Source organism: Salmo trutta, chromosome 38 (genome assembly GCF_901001165.1).
Source record: "Salmo trutta chromosome 38, fSalTru1.1, whole genome shotgun sequence".
Taxonomy (NCBI): Eukaryota; Metazoa; Chordata; class Actinopteri; order Salmoniformes; family Salmonidae; genus Salmo; species Salmo trutta.
Window position 1 is genome coordinate 26,386,037 of NC_042994.1, and position 16,101 is coordinate 26,402,137.

The window sequence follows — 16,101 nt, forward strand, 5'->3', positions numbered from 1 at the left end:
AAGTATATTATCTCTCTCTCTCTCTCTCTCTCTCTCTCTCTCTCTCTCTCTCTCTCTCTCTCTCTCTCTCTCTCTCAGCCTTAGGACCATGCCTCAGGACTACCTGGCATGATGACTCCTTGCTGTGCCCAGTCCACCTGGCCGTGCTGCTGCTCCAGTTTCAACTGTTCTGCCTGCGGCTATGGAACCCTGACCTGTTCACCGGACGTGCTACCTGTCCCAGACCTGCTGTTTTCAACTCTCTAGAGACAGCAGGAGCGGTAGAGATATTCTCAATGATCGGCTATGAAAAGCCAACTGACATTTACTCTTGAGGTGCTGACTTGTTGCACCCTCGACAACTACTGTGATTATTGTTATTTGACCATGCTGGTCATTTATGAACATTTGAACATCTTGGCCATGTTCTGTTATAATCTCCACCCGGCACAGCCAGAAGAGGACTGGCCACCCCTCATAGCCTGGTTCCTCTCTAGGTTTCTTCCTGGGTTTTGGCCTTTTTAGGGAGTTTTTCCTAGCCACCATGCTTCTACACCTGCATTACTTGCTGTTTGGGTTTTAGGCTGAGTTTCTGTACAGCACTTTGAGATATCAGCTGATGTAAGAAGGGCTATATAAATAAATTAGATTTGATGGTTCGTCGGAGTGCATAGCGGGATTTCTTATAAGCTTCCGGGTTAGAGTCCCACTCCCTGAAAGCGGCAGCTCTAGCCTTTAGCTCAGTGCGGATGTTGCCTGTAATCCATGGCTTCTGGTTGGGGTATGTACGTACGGTCACTCTGGGTACGACATCATCAATGCACTTATTGATGAAGCCAGTGACTGATGTGGTGTACTCCTCAATGCCATCGGAGGAATCCCGTAACATATTCCAGTCTGTGCTAGCAAAACTGTCCTGTAGCTTAGCATCTGCTTCTTTTGACCACTTTTTTATTGATCAAGTCACTTGTGCTTCCTGCTTTCATTTTTGCTTGTAAGCAGGAATCAGGAGGATAGAATTACGGTCAGATTTGCCAAATGGAGGGTGAGGGAGAGCTTTGTATGCGTCTCTGTGTGTGGAGTAAAGGTGTTTTTTTTCCCTCTGGTTGCACATTTAACATGCTGATAGAAATTAGGTAAAACTGATTTAAGTTTCCCTGCATTAAAGTCCCCGGGTACTAGGAGCGCCGCCTCTGGGTGAGTGTTTTCTTGTTTGCTTATGGCGGAATACAGCTCATTCAATGCTGTCTTAGTGCCAGGCTCTGACTGTGGTGGCATGTAAACAGCTATGAAAAATACTTTCTAGGTAGATAGTGTGGTCTACAGCTTATCATGAGATGATCTACCTCAGGCGAGCAATAGCTCGAGACTTCCTTAGATTTTGTGCACCAGCTGTTATTTACAAAAATACATAGTCGCCGCCCCTTGTCTTACCAGACGCCACTGTTTTATCCTGATGGTGCAGCATATAACCAGCCAGCTGTATGTTGATAGTGTCGTCGTTCAGCCACGACTCCGTGAAGCATAAGCTATTACAGTTTTGAATGTCCCGTTGGTAGTTTAATCTTTCGCGTAGGTCATCTATTTTATTGTCCAAAGATTGCACGTTTGCTAGCAGAATGGAAGGAAGTAAGGGTTTATTCAATCACCTACGAATTCTCAGAAGGCAGCCCGCCCTCCGGCCCCACTTGTGCGAAGTTACGTAAAACAATTATTAAAACAATTATCTCATACCTTCTCAAATCACACCCCTCTCTAAACAAAAACACTTTAATAATTTTTCATATTTCATGCACAGATGGACACTTCACACATATAGTGGGTATACTTTCCAAGTTACAGTATTTCCTTTATAACATTTTTAATGACATCACAAAATAACAATTACATTAGTTTTCTTTAGATCGCCTCTGACCATTCCCCACGTTCTATGTTATAAATATTGTTCCCATATTCACTTTTTAACATGTTAGAGAATCGACGGGAAAAGCCTGTTGAAACAAAGGACATTCCTTTGGTGAATCTGGGAGAGGGAGACCTGAATCTTCTCCCCTTGATTTACAACAGGATGTGAGTTGTTGATCCCCAATAGCTCTTTCCTATCCCCTTTCTGCGGGTCAAAGGGGGTCTGATTGAAGTTATTAATTGCAAACCTGATCTGACCTATTTGGATTCTCGTGGACAGTCATGACACTCTTCAGAAAGTTGCAGGAAATATGATTTACTGAAGCATTCTGTTCATCTCATGATGAACGTGGGCAAATTAATACATTCTCAATACATTTAGTTGATTCCCTACTAAGCTCAAAACATTTTAGAATATTGTTGAATTCCGTTTTATTTTCTGGATTCTGTGATTTCATCCGTTTTCTCTGTATCGCAGATTTTATAGGCCCCTATCTGTGTGTCCACTCATGTGAATCCAGACTCCCTAACCAGGTAAAAGTCTTTCCACATTGGGAGCAGTGGAAAGGCTTTTCTCCAGAGTGTATTCTTTTATGTATTTTCAGGTTAACTAACATGGTAAAACACTCTCCACTGTAGGGAGATAAGGCTTTGTTCTCAACTATCTTCATACCATCTATTTGAGAGAACCCTTCACCACACTAAGAACATTGGAAAAGCTTTTCTCCTGTGTGTATTCTCTTATGCTCTTTTAGGTACCGTAACTTAACATAACTCTTTCCACATTGGGAGCATTGGAAAGGTTTTTCTCCTGTGTGTGTTCTCTCGTGAGCTTTAAGGTCCCCTGATCGTGAAAATCTCTTTTCACATTGGGAGCAGTGATAAGGCTTTTCTCCCGTGTGTGTCCACTCATGCTCTTTTAAGTTCCCTAACCGGGTAAAACTCTTTCCACAGTGGGAACAGTGATAAGGCTTTTCTCCAGAGTGTAGTTTCTCATGACTCTTCAGGTTAACTAACCAGCTAAAACTCTTTCCACACTGAGAACATTGGAAAGGCTTTTCTCCTGTGTGTGTCCTCTCATGCCGTTTTAGGTACCCTAACCAGCTAAAACTCTTTCCACAGTGGGAGCAGTGATGTCGTTTGGCTGGTTTGGGCGTCTCTGGTTCTGGTTTCGCTGAAGAACTCTTCCCGCAGACGGAGTGAGAATCTGGTCTCTCTCCTGCCAAAGACAGAGTATTTAGTTAAATACTAAAACAGAGACCTGAATGAAACCTCCACATGATAAAATGGTCTTCTTATGAGGTTTAATCCAGACTAGATCCCTCAATAAAAGAGCAGATGGTATACATCCAAAAGTCAAGTGCAGTTGAGTTTTGTTAGCCCCCTGCGTAAATACATGTCAGAATCACCTTTGGTAGTGATTACAGTTGTGAGTCTCTAAGAGCTTTCCACACCTGGATTGTACAACATTTGCCCATTATTATTTTCGAAATTCTTCAAGCTCTGTCAAATTGGTTGTTGATCATTGCTAGACAACCACTTTCAGGTCTTGCTATAGATTTTCAAGCAGATTTAAGTCAAAACTGTAACTTGGCCACTTGGGAATATTCACTGTCTTTCTTGGTAAGAAACTCCATTGTAGATTTGGCCTTGTGTTGTAGGTTATTGTCCTGCTGAAAGGTGAATTCATCTCCCAGTGTCTGGTGGAAACCAGGTTTTCCTCTAAGATATTTATCCTGAAAAACTCCCCAGTCCTTAAGGATGACAAGCATACCCACAACATTATACAGCCACTACTATGCTTGAAAATATGGACAGTTGTACTCAGTAATGTGTTGTATTGGATTTGAACTAAACATAACACTTTGTATTCAGGATAAAAAAGTGAATTGCTTTGCCAAATGTTTTGCATTTTTACTTTAGTGCATTGTTGCAAACAGGATGATTGTTTTGGAATATTTTTCTTTTCCCTCTGTCAATTAGTTTAGTATTGTAGAGTAACTACAATGTTGTTGATCTATCCTCAGTTTTCTTCTATCAGAGTCATTAAACTCTGGAACTGTTTAAAAGTCACCATTGGCCTCATGGTGAAATCACTGAGTGGTTTCCTTCCTCTCTGGCAACTGAGTTAGGAAGGACGCCTGTATCTTTGTAGTGGCTGGGTGTATTGATACGCCATCCAAAGTGTAATTAATAACTTCACCATGCTCAAAAGGGTATTCAATGTCATTTCTTTTGTAATTGTTTTAGGGGCTGTAGGGCTGTCCGACTAAAAGAAAATATCTTGGTCGACCGAAAGTCCTCTGTTCTTTCGACCAATCGTAAAACTTGTATATCTAAAAACATCTGTTTTTGCTTTGTCATTAAGGGGTTATTGTGTTTAGATTGATTAACCTCTCTGTGGTATGTGGGACGCTACCGTCCCACCTGCGGGACACACTATTCAACAGCCAGTGAAATTGCAGGGCGCCAAATTCAAAACAACAAAAATCTCATAATTCAAATTTCTCAAACAGACAACTATTATATCCCATTTTAAAGATACACTTCTTGTTAATCCAACCACATTGTCCGATTTCAAAAAGGCTTTACGGCGAAAGCATAGCATTACAGGCATCCTCTATTTGAAGGATTTAATCATTTGCAATTATGTCTACTTATGATAAGGTAAAATGTTTATGTTTCTGTCTCCATATATGGTAAATATCCAACGCAAAAAACATCTACATTTAAATGGTATTAATATTAATTTGCATATATTGCCATTAATTCCCATATATTCACGTTAATTCCCACGGAAAGTTTCCACCTCTGAATATTCCCAAAAATGTGCAACTCTAGTAGCAACACAACATAACAACAACACAACACAACATGGTAGCAGCACAAAACATGGTACAAACATTATTGGACACAGACAACAGCACAAAGGGCAAGAAGGTAGAGACAACAATACATCTCGCAAAGCAGCCACAACTGTCAGTAAGAGTGTCCATGTAGCTTAACGGTGAGTTTCAAAAGCATGATACTGTTTTGATGATACGGTTTTGATGTGATTTTCGATTGCATTTTCATTCAGTGGTTAGAGGGACAATAGAGCCCTGAGTACCAGGCCATTAGGACCTGATGGAGGGTCAATAGAGCCCAGAGTACCAGGCCATTAGGACCTGATGGAGGGACAATAGAGCCCTGAGTACCAGACCATTAGGACCTGATGGAAGGACAATAGAGCCCTGAGTACTAGGCCATTAGGACCTGATGGAGGGACAATAGAGCCCTGAGTACCAGGCCATTAGTACCTGATGGAGGGACAATAGAGCCCTGAGTACCAGGCCATTAGGATCTGATGGAGGGACAATAGAGCCCTGAGTACCCAGCCATTAGGACCTGATGGAGGGAAAATAGAGCCCTGATTACCTGACCATTAGCGACCTGATGGAGGGATAATAGAGCCCTGAGTAACAGACCATTAGCGACCTGATGGAGGGATAATAGAGCCCTGAGTACCAGACCATTTGCGACCTGATGGAGGGGCAATAAAGCCCTGAGTACCAGGCCATTAGGACCTGATGGAAGGACAATAGAGCCCTGAGTTCCAGACTATTAGCGACCTGATGGAGGGACAATAGAGCCCTGAGTACCAGGCCATTAGGACCTGATGGAGGGACAATAGAGCCCTGATTACCTGACCATTAGCGACCTGATGGAGGGATAATAGAGCCCTGAGTACCAGGCCATTAGGACCTGATGGAGGGACAATAGAGCCCTGAGTGCCAGTCCATTAGGACCTGATGGAGGGACAATACAGCACTGAGTACCAGACCATTAGCGACCTGATGGAGGGACAATAGAGCCCTGAGTGCCAGTCCATTAGGACCTGATGGAGGGACAATACAGCACTGAGTACCAGACCATTAGCGACCTGATGGAGGGACAAGAGACCTGATGGTAGTTAGCAAGTTGAATACTACCAATGCATGTCCAGAGTGCATAAGAGGTGTTTACCAGTGACTCAGCAGTCATGTGGAATTTGACTATGGTCATGACTCATAACTGCCGGTGTGGTGGCAATACGGTCACCACAGCAACAGCCCTGCTCACAAGACTGATTTGTCCAAATTCTTATGACACCTTCAAAATGGGCGGGACTAGATACATAAAAGGACTTTCATTTCTAAACAGTTAAACAGATATGAAAATCCCCCCCCCCCCCCTAAAAAACATTCTGTACTGTCACCTCATAAAACATTTCAGCTCAAATCCAAAATGCTGGAGTATAGAGCCAAATTAAACGGTTTAGCTTCACTGTCATAATAGATAGGGTATTGTCACTGAAGGATGGGTTTGAAGAAATGGAACGACTCAAATTCATAGACAGAGCGATGAAGCCAAGAACTGACCATCCATGATATAAACATTATAGTTTTAACCATCTTTTTGACAACTACATCGTTTACACACAATGGAGTAAAACAAGCTTATATTTTTGGTTCCTGGTGGAGGTAGGACAGTTGAACTAAACTCATTCGAGATTTATAAGTTATTTTCTCCAATAAATGATGGCTAAGGCTCTATATCATTAATTCAAAAGTCCCAAAATGTATGTACAAATCGCAGATTGCCCCTTTAACAATTCCTACAGCACTGAACAACATATTTTTTAAAGGGATACTTTGCCCTTTATCTCCCCCCAGAGTCAGAGGAATTTAAGGATAACTTTTTAATCTCTGTGTGCAGTTTGAAAAAAAAGTTGCTAACTAGAATTAGCTCAATGACTGGAGGTCTATAGAAAGTCATGCTAACAGATACCCATAGACTTCCAGTTATTGCGCTAATGCTAATTATCATTGGCTAACAAAAACTACATCTAACGTCCTTCATACTGGACACAGAGACATAAAAACAGTATCCATGAGCTCATCGGACTCTGGGGTTAGTAAACAAAGGGCCTCGTTGCCAAAATCCCAAAGTATCCATTTGAGTCTAGAAATTCAGTGGAATGGCCCCTTTGGCTTTAAAACCACACATAAGTTCAACAACTGCAGAGTTTGTGCCCCTGTTATAAAGATAATACTCACTGGTGTTAATCAGATCTTCAGGCTCCTCCTCCTCTCCTAAAACGTCTTCCTCCTTCTCTTTCAATGTGATAGCCTCCTCTTCCTCCTTTTTCATTCTGAAAGCATCTACCTCCTCTTCTTCCACTGTGACAGCCTCTATCCCCTCTTCCACTTTCACTCCAAAAGGTTCTTTCACTGTAACATCCTCCTCTTCTTTCAATGTGACAGCCTCCTCTTCCTCCCTTTTCATTCTGAAAGCTTCTTCCTCTCCTTTCACTGTAATAGGCTTCTCTTCTTCTTCTTTTACGACAATGTTCAGCCCCTCAGAGTCTTTCTCCATCCAGCAGACCTCCTGTTCTTTAGAAGCGGGGGAGGATATTTGTGAGCTCATGGTCGGGATGTTAGCATTAGCCTAGTGCTAGGTTAGGTTCAGTATTATCAATCTTAACAAATGTGTATATTGAACGAGCAAATTACGTTAAAGTTAACTAGTAGATACAGGATTGTGTTTAAAAACACTGAGATCAATATACATAAAAATGGTCTAAAGAGCTTAATTGTTTCAGTTTTATGTTGGTTATTTTGGAGTCTGAAGCAGTCTTGTTGTTGAAGCTTTTTGTGGCGTGCAAGAAGCCCATCTAAACGACGCATATCGCCATCTGCTGACTGGAGTGGGTAACGCAGTATAGAAAAATATTCACTATATTGTTTATTAAAGATGCACTTATGCTCTTCCATTAACTGGTTGCTAAAATTAAAATATGTTGCCTTATCAGTTTGTAACAAAACAAACAAGTACACTTGTAGATAATAATTGCACCATCTTAACCGCTGTGAAATATATTTTCCATAACCAAACATGTTGTATTTTCATGTTGTATTTTTCTCTTGAGGGAGCTGTGTGCCTCAATACAGGACGTCGCCACTAGAGGTATCAGTGAACGCTATTACCATCAAATAGGCTTGGGTTTTGCTAGGACATAATCTGAGAGCTCTGGCTCAGAGGGTCACATTTTCAATCCCAGTGGTAGGCACTTGTTTTTATTTTTTTGCAACTTCAAAATGTTACATTTCATCCCAAACGCATCAAAATGTGACATTTCGAGAAAAGTGGGAAAAGGTCTAATTCTACAGTGAGACTGAGAGCTTGTTGCAGACAGAGCTCCAGATGCCTAATCTAACCCCTCCCCGTGTTATTTCGGATAAAGGTGTTGTAATTACAACCAACAGCTGTGGTTTCTATGGTTTCTGACACATCCAGGTCTATGTCCAAATCCCAAATGGAACCCCATTTCCTGTCTGAACTGAAATCTTTACAACTAGAGAAACAGTTTTACAACGGGTGTTTCAGTCAGATAAAGAGCAAAATGGATTGAAGAAATTGGGGGAAAAGAAACCCTTTGAAAAGAGAAACTACAAAAAGAAAATCTATAAACGGCACTCAAAATGAACGATGTATTATGCAAAGATCCCATAGAAATATCAACGTTTGTCAACTCCTTTTATGGAAAACGTTTAAAACTCACAATTTTAGGAAGACGGTTGCAAAAAAGCTACATTTGCCACATTCAGAACTACATTCAGAACTACAGTCCCTGTAATTGAGGGGGAATTATACTCCGTTTTCTACAGTATGTCCCTGTAATTGAGGGTGAATTCTACTCTGTTTTGTAAATCACTAAAGAGGTTCTCGCATTAGACTTAGGGTGTGTTCAGACCAGGGTGTGTTCAGAATTTGACGTAGTCTGGACGCAATCAGGCCACCGAAAATGCATAAGCAATGTAAAGAGAGAGGGTGAATGAGTGGGGAAAGTACATTCTACACTGAAGAAAAATGTAAACGTAACATGTAAAGTGTTGGTCCCATATTTCATGAGCTTAAATAAAAGATACCAGAAATGTTCCATATGCACAAAAACCTTATTTTTCTCACATTTTGTGCACAAATTTGTTTACATCCGTTATTATCTGACCCTGCTGGTCATATATGAACATCTTGGCCATGTTCTGTTATAATCTCCACCCAGCACAGCCAGAAGAGAACTGGCCACCCCTCATAGCCTGGTTCCTCTCTAGGTTTCTTCTTAGGTTCCAGCCTTTCTAGAGAGTTTTTCCTAGCCACCGTGCTTCTACACCTGCACTGCTTGCTGTTTGGCGTTTTAGGCTGGGTTTCTGTACAGCACTTTGTGACATCAGCTGATGTAAGAAGGGCTTTATAAATAAATTATATTGAAATTTGAATTCCACTCAGGTTTGTAAATCACTAAAGAGGCTTTGAATTCAATGAAACAAAGGAAATCACCTGGCCCTGACGGCCTGTAAGTTGAATTTTATAGGCAGTTCTGGGAGTGACTAGAAGAGCCTATTTGTTTCCGTCTAATCACGGACTAATTCAGACCTGGGACACCAGGTGAGTGCAATTAACTACCAGGTAGAAACATAAAAGCAGGATGTGTTTCGGCCCTCCAAGGACTAATATTGGGCATCCCTGGTCTACCATTAATCTTGTCCGTGTGTGGTTTAATTATATAAAAAAAAAAAAAAAACATTTTCAGAAACATATTTTAGGAGGAGGGAGGGATGTAAACAAAATACAGAAATATTATAATTGCTGCCAGCTACTGGAAGAATCCTAGATGTTCTGTGATTTACGACGCATTACATTACGATGTCATTTATGACCATCAGCTCCTGGAATCTATATAATCCAATCATACTAGCACTGGTTATAGGGGGAAGAGAGATTTAATATATCCCTGTGTTATTGCTTAACACAATATACATTTGGTTTTTATTACCAGTGTGTTATCCAATTGCCACAAGTGTAATAATAATCAATACAGATATTTAATCAAAATGATATATTAGCTATTGCTTCCTTAATATTATTGCCTGTAGGTAGTGGTTAACCTCCGTGAGCTGTAATGTTCAGCTCTAACACGCAGGACAAGACTGACCACAGCTCTCTTTGCTGTAACATTACATAACCTGCAAAATCGGCAGTGTTTCCTACTTACAAAGCATGTATTGGTCTGTAATTTTTATCATAGGTACACTTAAACTGTGAGAGACGGAATCTAAAACAAAAATCCAGAAAATCACATTGTCTGATTTTTAAGTAATTAATTAGCATTTTATTGCATGACATAAGTATTTGATACATCAGAAAAGCAGAACTTAATATTTGGTACAGAAACCTTTGTTTGCAATTACAGAGATCATACGTTTCCTGTAGTTCTTGACCAGGTTTGCACACACTGCAGCAGGGATTTTGGCCCACTCCTCCATACAGACCTTCTCCAGATCCTTCAGGTTTCGGGGCTGTCGCTGGGCAATATGGACTTTCAGCTCCCTCCAAAGATTTTCTATTGGGTTCAGGTCTGGAGACTGGCTAGGCCACTCCAGGACCTTGAGATGCTTCTTACGGAGCCACTCCTTAGTTGCCCTGGCTGTGTGTTTCGGGTCGTTGTCATGCTGGAAGACTCAGCCACGACCCATCTTCAACGCTCTTACTGAGGGAAGGAGGTTGTTGGCCAAGATCTCGCGATACATGGCCCCATCCATCCTCCCCTCAATACAGAGCAGTCGTCCTGTCCCCTTTGCAGAAAAGCATCCCCAAAGAATGTTTCCACCTCCATGCTTCACGGTTGGGATGGTGTTCTTGGGGTTGTACTCATCCTTCTTCTTCCTCCAAACACGGCGAGTGGAGTTTAGACCAAAAAGCTCTATTTTTGTCTCATCAGACCACATGACCTTCTCCCATTCCTCCTCTGGATCATCCAGATGGTCATTGGCAAACTTCAGACGGGCCTGCACATGCGCTGGCTTGCGCAGGGGGACCTTGCGTGCGCTGCAGGATTTTAATCCATGACGGCGTAGTGTGTTACTAATGGTTTTCTTTGAGACTGTGCTCCCAGCTCTCTTCAGATCATTGACCAGGTCCTGCCGTGTAGTTCTGGGCTGATCCCTCACATTCCTCATGATCATTGATGCCCCACGAGGTGAGATCTTGCATGGAGCCCCAGACCGAGGGTGATTGACCGTCATCTTGAAATTCTTCCCTTTTCTAATAATTGCGCCAACAGTTGTTGCCTTCTCACCAAGCTGCTTGCCTATTGTCCTGTATCCCATCCCAGCCCTGTGCAGGTCTAAAATTTTATCCCTGATGTCCTTACACAGCTCTCTGGTCTTGGCCATTGTGGAGAGGTTGGAGTCTGTTTGATTGAGTGTGTGAACAGGTGTCTTTTATACAGGTAACGAGTTCAAACAGGTGCAGTTAATACAGGTAATGAGTGGAGAACAGGAGGGCTTTTTAAAGAAAAACTAACAGGTCTGTGAGAGCCGGAATTCTTACTGGTTGGTAGGTGATCAAATACTTATGTCATGCAATAAAATGCTAATTAATTACTTAAAAATCATACAATGTGATTTTCTGGATTTTTGTTTTAGATTCCGTCTCTCACAGTTGAAGTGTACCTATAATAAAAATGACAGACCTCTACATGCTTTGTAAGTAGGAAAACCTGCAAAATCGCCAGTGTAGCAAATACTTGTTCTCCTCACTGTATATAATTTAAAGCATTCATTCACACAAAGTACCAGTCCAAAAGTTTGGACACACCCACTCACTCATTCACACCTACTCATTCAAGGGTTTTCTATATTAAAAAAAACAACTATTTTCTACATTGTAGAATAATAGTGAAGACATCAAAACTATGTAATAACACATATGGAATCATGTAGTAATCAAAAAAAGTGTTAAACAAATCAAAATATATTTTATATTTGAGATTCTTCAAAGTAGCCACCCTTTGTCTTGATGACAACTTTGCACACTCTTGGCATTCTCTCAACCAGCTTCAGGAGGTAGTCACCTGGACTGCATTTCAATTAACAGGTGTGCCTTGATAAAAGTTAATTTGTTGAATAGCTTTCCTTCTTAAATCAAATCAAATTGTATTGGTCACATACACATGGTTAGCAGATGTTAATGCGAGTGGAGCAAAATTCTTGTAAATGCATAAAAAAACAAAATACTGCATAGTTTCCTAAGGACTCGAAGCGAGGCGACCATCCCTGTCGGCGCCAGTAAGTGGTTTCCAATCAGTTGTGTTGCGACAAGGTAGTACACAAGGGGTGGTATACAGAAGATAGCCCTATTTGGTAAAAGACCAAATCAAATCAAAGTTTATTTGTCACGTGCGCCGAATACAACAGGTGTAGACCTTACAGTGAAATGTTTACTTACAGGCTCTAACCAATAGTGCAAAAAATGTATTATGTGAACAATACAGTGGGGGAAAAAGTATTTGACCCCCTGCTGATTTTGTACGTTTGCCCACTTACAAGGAAATGATCAGTCTATAATTTTAATAGCAGGTTTATTTGAACAGTGAGAGACAGAATAACAACAAAAAAATCCAGAAAAACGCATGTCAAAAATGTTATAAAATGATTTGCATTTTAATGAGGGAAATAAGTATTTGACCCCTCTGCAAAACATGACTTAGTACTTGGTGGCAAAACCCTTGTTGGCAATCACAGAGGTCAGACGTTTCTTGTAGTTGGCCACTAGGTTTGCACACATCTCAAGAGGGATTTTGTCCCACTCCTCTTTGCAGATCTTCTCCACGTCATTAAGGTTTCGAGGCTGACTTTTGGCAACTCGAACCTTCAGCTCCCTCCACAGATTTTCTATGGGATTAAGGTCTGGAGACTGGCAAGGCCACTCCAGGACCTTAATGTGCTTCTTCTTGAGCCACTCCTTTGTTGCCTCGGCCATGTGTTTTGGGTCATTGTCATGCTGGAATACCCATCCACGACCCATTTTCAATGCCCTGGCTGAGGGAAGGATGTTCTCACCCAAGATTTGACGGTACATGGCCCCGTCCATCGTCCCTTTGATGCGGTGAAGTTGTCCTGTCCCCTTAGCAGAAAAACACCCCCAAGCATAATGTTTCCACCTCCATGTTTGACGGTGGAGATGGTGTTCTTGGGGGTCATAGGCAGCATTCCTCCTCTTCCAAACACGGCGAGTTGAGTTGATGTCAAAGAGCTCCATTTTGGTCTCATCTGACCACAACACTTTCACCAGTTGTCCTCTGAGTCATTCAGATGTTCATTGGCAAACTTCAGACGGGCATGTATATGTATTCTTGAGCAGGGGGACCTTGCGGGCTCTGCAGGATTTCAGTCCTTCACGGCGAAGTGTGTTACAAATTGTTTTCTTGGTGACTATGGTCCCAGCTGCCTTGAGATCATTGAAAAGATCCTCCCGTGTAGTTCTGGGCTGATTCCTCACCGTTCTCATGATCATTGCAACTCCACGAGGTGAGATCTTGCATGGAGCCCCCGGCCGAGGGATATTGATAGTTCTTTTGTGTTTCTTCCATTTGCGAATAATCGCACCAAATGTTGTCACCTTCTCTCCAAGCTGCTTGGCGATGGTCTTGTAGCCCATTCCAGCCTTGTGTAGGTCTACAATCCTGTCCCTGACATCCTTGGAGAGCTCTTTGGTCTTGGCCATGGTGGAGAGTTTGGAATCTGATTGATTGATTGCTTCTGTGGACAGGTGTCTTTTTTACAGGTAACAAGCTGCGGTTAGGAGCACTCCCTTTAAGAGTGTGCTCTAATCTCACCTCGTTACCTGTATTAAAGACACCTGGGAGCCAGAAATCTTTCTGATTGAGAGTGGGTCAAATACTTATTTCCCTCATTAAAATGCAAATCAATTTATAACATTTCTGACATGCGTTTTTCTGGAAATTTCTGTTGTTATTCTGTCTCTCACTGTTCAAATAAACTTACCATTAAAATGATAGACTGATAATTTCTTTGTCAGTGGGCAAACGTACAAAATCAGCAGGGGATCAAATACTTTTTCCCCCCACTGTAGGTAAGTAAAGAAATAAAACAACAGTAAAAAGACAGTGAAAAATAACTGTAGCGAGGATATATACAGTAGTGAGGCTATAAAAGTAGCGAGGCTACATACAGACACCGGTTAGTCAGGCTGATTGAGGTAGTATGTACATATGGTTAAAGTGACTATGCATATATGATGAACAGAGTAGCAGTAGCGTAAAGGAGGGGTTGGCGGGTGGTGGGACACAATGCAGATAGCCCGGTTAGCGAATGTGCAGAAGCACTGGTTGGTCGGGCCAATTATTATGGTCCATATTATAGCAAGAACAGCTCAAATAAGCAAAGAGAAATGAGTCCATCATTACTTTAAAACACGAAGGTCAGTCAATACGGAAACTTTCAAGAACTTCTAAATTTTCTTCATGTGCAGTCACAAAAAAAACAGGCTCTCATGAGGACCACCACAGGAAAGGAAGACCCAGAGTTACCTCTGCTGCAGAGGATAAGTTGATTAGAGTTAGCAGCCTCAGATTGCAGCCCAAATAAATGCTTCACAGGGTTCAAGTAACAGACATCTCAAAATCAACTGTTCATAGGAGACTGTGTGAAGCCACTACTAAAGGACACCAATAAGAATAAGAGATTTGCTTGGGTCAAGAAACAAGAGCAATGGACATTAGGCCGGTGGAAATCTGTCCTTTGGTCTGATGATCCACATGTGGGATTTTTGGTTCCAAGCGCCATGTCTTTGTGAGACGCAGAGTAGGTGAACGGATGATCTCCGTATGTGTCGTTCCCACCGTGAAGCATGGAGGTGGTGGTGTGATGGTGCTTTGCTGGTGACATTGTCTGTGATTTATTTAGAATTTAAGGCACACTTAACCAGCAAGGCTACCACAGCATTCTGCAGCGATACGCCATCCCATCTGATTTGCGCCTAGTGGGACTATCATTTGTTTTTCAACAGGAGAATAATCCAAAACACACCTCCAGGCTGTGTAAAGGCTATTTTACCAAGAAGGAGAGTGATGGAGTGCCTCATCAGATGACCTGACCTCCACAATCACCCGACCTCAACCCAATTGAGATGGTTTGGGATGAGTTGGACCGCAGAGTGAAGAAAAAGCAACCAACAAGTACTCAGCAAATATGGGAACTCCTTCAAGACTGTTGGAAAAGCATTCCAGGTGAAGCTGGTTGAGAGAATGGCAAGAGTGTGCAAAGTTATCATCAAGGCAAAGGGTGGCTACTTTGAAGAACCTCAAATATAAAATATATTTTGATTTGTTTAACACTTTTTTGGTTACTACATGATTCCATATGTGTTATTCCATAGTTTTGATGTGTTCACTATTATTCTACAATATAGAAAAGAGAACAAATAAAGAAAAACCCTGGAAAGAGTAGGTGTGTCCAAACCTTTGACTGGAGCTGTATATTGCTACAGACATGTTTAAAACTGGTCTCATGTGAATCACCCACATATACAATTTTATTTAATGTGGCATAAACCAAAAAGACAAATTCTCAGTCGAAAAAAATCAGACAGAACATAGCTCCTCAATTCTCCCATGTCTTGTCAGGTCCCCTGACTGTGAAAATGTCTTTCTACAATGAGAGCAGTGGTATGTCTTCTCCTCCTGTGTACGTATTCTTTCATCCTTATTCAGATGCCTTAACCAGTTAAATCTCTTTCCACACTGGGAGCAGTGGTAGGGCTTATCCCCTACAGTGTGTGTCCTGTTATGCCTATTCAGGGCCCCTAACTTTGTAAAACTCTTTCCACACTGGGAGCAGAGGTGAGGCTTCTCTCCTGTGTGTGTTCTCTCATGCTCTTTTAAGTTCCCTAACCGAGTAAAATTCTTGCCACACTGGGAACATTGGAAAGGCTTTTCTCCTGTGTGTGTCCTCTCATGCCTTTTCAGGTCCCCTAACTGGGTAAAACTATTTCCACACTGGGAACAGAGATGAGGCTTCTCTCCTGTGTGTGTTTTCTCATGTTTTTTCAGATACCGTATGTGGGTAAAACTCTTTCCACACTGGGAGCAGTGGAAAGGCTTCTCTCTTGTGTGTATTCTCTCATGATCTTTTAGGTTCCCTAACGTGGTAAAACTCTTTCCACACTGGGAGCATTGGAAAGGCTTCTCTCCTGTGTGTATTCTCTCGTGATCTTTAAGGCTCCCTATCTGGGTAAAACACTTTCCACACTGAGAGCATTGGAAAGGCTTCTCTCCTGTGTGTATTCTCTCATGCGTTTTCAGGCTCCCTAACCTGGTAAAAGTCATTCCACAGT

The 16,101-nt window shown here is 41.8% G+C and overlaps 1 long non-coding RNA gene across 1 annotated transcript; it reads right to left on the minus strand.

The window, feature by feature from the left end:
• Positions 1 to 1,599: 1,599 nt before the first annotated feature.
• Positions 1,600 to 7,002, minus strand: LOC115178500 (uncharacterized). Its single transcript, XR_003872641.1, has 2 exons — positions 6,963 to 7,002; positions 1,600 to 3,103 (listed from the first exon to the last, which is right to left on the minus strand). It is a non-coding gene; the product is annotated as an uncharacterized LOC115178500 (long non-coding RNA).
• Between the last annotated feature and the right edge of the window lie 9,099 nt (positions 7,003 to 16,101).